The sequence below is a fragment of the Tachyglossus aculeatus genome, chromosome 23 (assembly GCF_015852505.1).
Source record: "Tachyglossus aculeatus isolate mTacAcu1 chromosome 23, mTacAcu1.pri, whole genome shotgun sequence".
In the NCBI taxonomy this organism is placed as follows: domain Eukaryota; kingdom Metazoa; phylum Chordata; class Mammalia; order Monotremata; family Tachyglossidae; genus Tachyglossus; species Tachyglossus aculeatus.
The window spans coordinates 40,819,431-40,825,424 of NC_052088.1; positions in this window are offsets into that span (position 1 = coordinate 40,819,431).

The following is a 5,994-nucleotide window of genomic DNA, read 5'->3' on the forward strand; positions in this document are numbered from 1 at the left end:
GGGGCTCTTGCTGTTCCAGCAACACCCTGCTTTTTTCTTAGGGTGGGTTTGGGACTGAGATTGTTGATGGCTACTGTATTGGTGATGATGATAATGATGAAGGTGGGGGAGGGCTGTTGGGGTGGTGAGGGGGGGTGGGGGAGGGGTTGACAGAAACAACTTAAATATACATGTTGAGAGGCAAGGGAGGGGGTTTGGGGTGATTAATGGGTTGTGACAGTGCTAATGATATGTATATGTTGTGCATCGCCTGGGGTGGGGGAGGGTTTGGGAAACTGGGGAGGGAGTGTGGGGGGCTGACTGTTGAGGGTTCTGATTGCTTTTGTGGGTTTGGGACTGGGGGAGGGTCTAAGGAGGGAGGGACTGAGAATTGCACTTGCTGGTTTGGGGTTGGGGCATCTGTGGGTGGGTGGAGGGAGAGGGTGGGAGTCAGGGGAAGGTTTTGGGATCAGATGGCCTCTGGTCTTGGGAAAAGGCAAGTCTGGTTTTGAGGTGACTTCTGGACCTCTGGTCGAGGGTCCTGAAGGGCTGAGACAGAGGACGCTTTACTGACGGACGCGTGGGGCGTGTGAGCTGAATGTCAGGTGATGCCTGCTCACTGTCTGTCTATGTCAGTTTGTCTACACCTCTATGTGTCTGAACGTTGGTCTGTCTTCCCCACTCTCTCTATAGTAAGAGGCCTGGAACACTGTCCACACCATCCATGGGCAGCAGCATGGTCTAGTGGGTAGGACACGGGCCTGGGAGTTAGAAAGATCTGCATTTTAATCCCAAATCCGCCACTTGTCTGCTGTGTGAGCCTGGATGAGTCACTTCACTTCTCTGGGCCTCAGTTACCTTATCTGTAAAATGGGGATTAAAATTGGGAGTCCGATGTTGGGACATGATGTAATAATAATAGCTCTAATAATAATAACAGCAACAATAAAATATAACAATATACTAATTATTATAATTATATTATGTTGCTACAGCAATTATAGCACATATAGCATGACATAATTTTATAATTTAATTATATATTATGATACATAATCCATTATATATCATATAATTATAATGACTGTAATACTACAGTACAATAACAATTACTATAATGATATATTAATTATTGTTACATTATTTTATTATTAAAGTATTTATATACTATATTATATAGCATATAATTATATACTATGCAACATAATTTATTATATAATCACTACAATAATATAATAATTATTATAACAATTACTATATTGTCATTCTATTATCATAACGATCATATAATTATATCATATAATATATAACTATATAGTATGTTATATAATTATGTGATTACTATAATAATACAGTATGACAATATAATAATCATTATAACAACTATTATATTATCATAGTAATTATATAATACATTATGTATGCTATAATATATAATCATTGTATTATACAATATAGTATATAACTACTATAATAATCAAATATAACAATATAATTATAACTACATTACCTTATAGTAATTGTTATATTTTATTATTAAGGTATTTTTACAATACATTTTATAGAATATATTATGTATCATAATGTATAATCATATTACAGTATACAATTGTATATTATACATTACATTATGTAATCACTATAATAGAATGTTATAGCATAACATGATAGTATTAACCATAATATAGCATGACAATATTATACTTAATAATTATATCATTATTAATATACAAGTATATAATACATACAAGCATACCATGTAATTATATTATCATAATACAATATAACAAACATTACTATAATGATACTAATTAATATAACAATATAATAATCATAATGATCTAATAATAATAGAATGTGTCAAGTACTGTTCTATGCTCTAGGGTAGATACAAGGTAATCAGGTTGGACACAGTCCAATAAGCTTGTATCTGTCCTTATGCTTAGTAGAGTGCCCGACACACCAGAAACATTTAACAGGTAGCGTAAAGAAAGAACCTAGAACTCAAAGTGGTGGTCGATGCCCAGAAGGTACTGGTGGAGGGCAAAGAGGGGCTGCCCCTGCCATGGCTGCGGTACCGGGTTCAGTGGTCCCACCCCTGCAGGGTTGTGGGCGAGGAGCCAGGGCTTGTGGGCACAGACTGTGTCGCTTTCTCGGGGCTGGGTGTGGAGGGTTAGAAGGTAGGGGGTTGCTTCCTACTCCAGCTCTGTTCTTACTCTTTTCTCTTCCCACCAGCTGTAAGGAATTACAGACAACAGAGGGTGGTCTAGTGGATAGAACTTGGACCTGGAAGTCAGAAGGACCTGGGTTCTAATCCCAGCTCTGCCATGCGATTACTGTGTCACCTTGGGCAAGGCACTCCACTGCTCTCCGCCTCAATTATGTCACCTGTAAAACTGGGTTCAATACTGTGAGCCCCATGTGAGACATTGTGTCCAAACATAAACTGCGCCTATTCCAGCGCTTAGTACAGTGCCAGGCAAATAGTAAGCACTTAACAAGTGCCGTAAAAAAAATTTATAATGCTCGTGCCCCTTCAAATCAGTCAATAGTATTTATTGAACACTTTATGCAGGGCACAGAACTAAGCATGTGGGAGAGTCCAATACAGTAAATCCATGGTATTTATTGCATACTTTCTGTGTGCAGAGTACTTGTAAACTCCTGAAGCACAGTGGTGTGTGTACTGAATTCTCTCAAACATTTAGCATGCAACTGCACTTATTAAATGCCTTTAATGTAAAATTGTGCTGACTTTAGTGTTCCGGGCTCTCCGTCGCAAACAGTGACCCCCCCCCCCTCCCCCCCAAGGGTGGACCACCACAACCTGGGACCCGTCGGACATGGTGAACCCCCTGAGGGCAGGGTGGCCGGCGGCCGTGATCTGTGGCTGTCGGCCCCTTCCCCACCTGCCGCTGCTGAGGGCAAAGCTGCCACAACTGTGGCACTGTGACACAAAACTGTGACAACTGAAGCTGTGAGCCCGTCCAGGGCAGAGCCGCCTTGATGTTGTGCCTGGGTGATACCGGGAGCCCCCTGAGGCAGGGCTGCCACAACATTGGACCCGTCGGATACTGAGTCCCCCCCCCCCACCCCCCCCGTCAGCGGGGCCACAAAAATGTCCTGCCCGTGTGACACTGTGAGCCCATCCAGAGCAGAGCCGCCGTGATGTCGTACCTGTGTGACACTATGAGCCCTCGAGGGCAGGGCCGCCGCAACATTGGACCCGTCGATTACTGTGAGCCCCCCACCGAGGGCAGGGCCACAAAAATGTCCTGCCTGTGTGACACTGAGCCTATGCAGTGCAGAGCCGCCGTGATGTTGTACCTGTGTGGCACTGTGAGCCCTCGAGGACAGGGCCATAGCAATGTTGTGCCTGTGTAACACTGTAAACCTTTAGGGCCTGGGTGCTGGGAAGAATGATTAAAAATATGGGTGGTGGCAAAAGGGGGCTGGCCTTAGTCTTCCCATTTGGATCTTCTTGTCCCGAGCCCTGGGAAGAACAAACAGAAATCTGGGTGCCAGAAAAGGGGGTTGGCTTGATGTCATGAACCCCAGATTTAGGTCTTCCCAGCTTGGGTCCCAGGATGAACAACAACATGGGTGCCCTCAAAAATGGGGACTGACCTCATGTCCCGAACCCCACATTTAAGTCTTCCCACTTTGGGTCTTCACGGCCCAGGTTGAATAATATAATAATAATAATATAATAATAATATAATAATAATAATATTCTGGGAAGAATAATGAAAATATGAGTGCCGGCAAAAGTAGGGCATGGCTTCATGCCATGAGCCCCAGATTTCCATGTTCCCATTTGGGTCTTCATGGCCCGGGTGCTGGGGAGAGTAATGAAAAACATGGGTGCCGGGAAAGGGGGGACTGGCTTCATGCCAGACTCCCCAGATTTGGGTCTTCATGGCCCAGGCCCTGGGAAGAACAATGAAAATATGGATGCTGGCAAAAGTTGGGGGTCACTGGCTTCAAGCCAAGAACCATAGATTTGAGTCTTTCCATTTGGGTCTTCATGGCCTGGGCAACAGGGAAAATAAAAGAATTTTGGTGCTGGCAAAAAGGGGTAGTGGCTTCATACCACGAACCCCAAATTTGACTCTTCCCCATTTGGGTCTTCATGGCCCAGGCACTGGGAACAACAGTAAAGAAAGGGATGCTGGCAAAAGGGGGTATTGGCTTCATGCCACAGCCCCCAAATTTGAGCCTTCCCATTTGGGTCTTCATGGTCCAGGCCCTGGAAACAATGATGAAAATAGGGATGCTGGCAATAGGGAGTATTGACTTTATGCCACAAACCCCAGATTTGAGTCTTCCCATTTGGGTCTTCATCGCCCAGGCACCAGGAACAATAATAAAGATGGGTGGACTGGCTTCATGCCACAAACCCCAGATTTGAGTCTTCACATTTGGGTCTTCACGGCCCAGGCACTGGGAACAACAATAAAGGTATGGGTGCTGGCAAAAGGGGGGGAATAGCTTCATGCCATGAATCCCAGATTTCAGTCTTGCCATTTGGGTCTTTATGGCCTGGGCACCAGGGATAATAATTATAAAATTTGGGTGCCAGCAAAATGGGGTAGTGGCTTTGTGCCATGAACCCCAGATTTGAGTCTTGCCATTTGGATCTTTGTGATCCAGACAACAGGAAGAACAATAATAACATGAGTGTGGGCAAACGGCAAGACTACCTCCATGCAATATACCCAAGTTTTGGTGGTACTCATTTGGATCTTCCTGGCCTGGGTGCCAGGAAGCACACAGAAAATACTAGTCAGCAAAAGGGGGCTGGCTTCATGCCTCGGAACCATGTGCCTCTTTGACACTGTGAGCCCCACCGCAACGTTGTGTCTGTATGACACTGTGAGCTGCATCCCCCACGCCCCTCCCCCAGAAAAATCCCCAGCACCATACCGATGGGCACGGCCCCTGCGGCTGACAATGGGCCTGTCTGAGCTCCCTGGAGGCAGGGCTGCTGTGATGTTGTGCCTATCAAACACTCTGAGCACCCACCTGGGGCAGGGCTGCCAGGTCGTTAGACCTGTCTGCCACTGGCACTGTAAGCTTATCTCTAGACTGTAAACTCATTGTGGGCAGGGAATGTGTCTGCTTATTGTTATATTGTACTCCCCCAAGTGCTTAGTACAGTGATCTGCACACAGTAAGCGCCCAAAAAATATGATTGAATGAATGAATATCTGACATTGTGAGCCCCCTGGGGGCAGGGCTAGGGTTAGGAGGTGGCGACTGTGTGCCTGTGTTACACTGTGAGCCCCTCCCCCCCATCCCCCGCTCGCACCACACCGAGGGGCAGGGCCGCCTCCACTGACAATGGGCCTGTCTAATATTCTGAGCCCCCTGAGGGCAGGGATGCCACGATGTTGTGCCCGTGTGACACTCTGAACACCCGCCTGGGGCGGGGCTGCCGCAATGTTGTGGCTGTGTGACACTGTGACCCCCCCCCCCCCCCCACCACACCAAGGGGCCCTGCGAATGACATTGGGCTTGTCTGACCTTCTAAACTCCCTGGGGGCAGGGCTGCCATGATGATGTGCCCGTGTGACACTCTGAGTGCCCCCCCCGCCCCCCCCCCCGCCTCCCGGGGCAGGACTGCAGCAATGTTGTGTCTGTGTGACACTTTGACTCCCTCCCACCACAGCGAGGGGCAGGGCCACCGCGACTAACAATGGGTTTGTCTGACATTCTGAGCTCCCTGGGGGCAGGGCTGCCATGATGTTGTGCCCGTGTGACACTCTGAGCACCCCCCCCCCCCCCCCCCCGCGGGCAGACCCGCAGCAATGTTGTGCCTGTGTGATACTTTGACCCCCCTCACACCACACCGAGGGGCAGGGCCGCCATGACCGACAATGGGCTTGTCTGACATTCTGAGCTCCCCGGGGTCAGGGCTGCCATGATGTTGTGCCCGTGTGACACTCTGAGCACCCCCCTGGGGCAGAGCCGCAGCAATGTTGTGCCTGTGTGACACTTTGACTCCCTCGCACT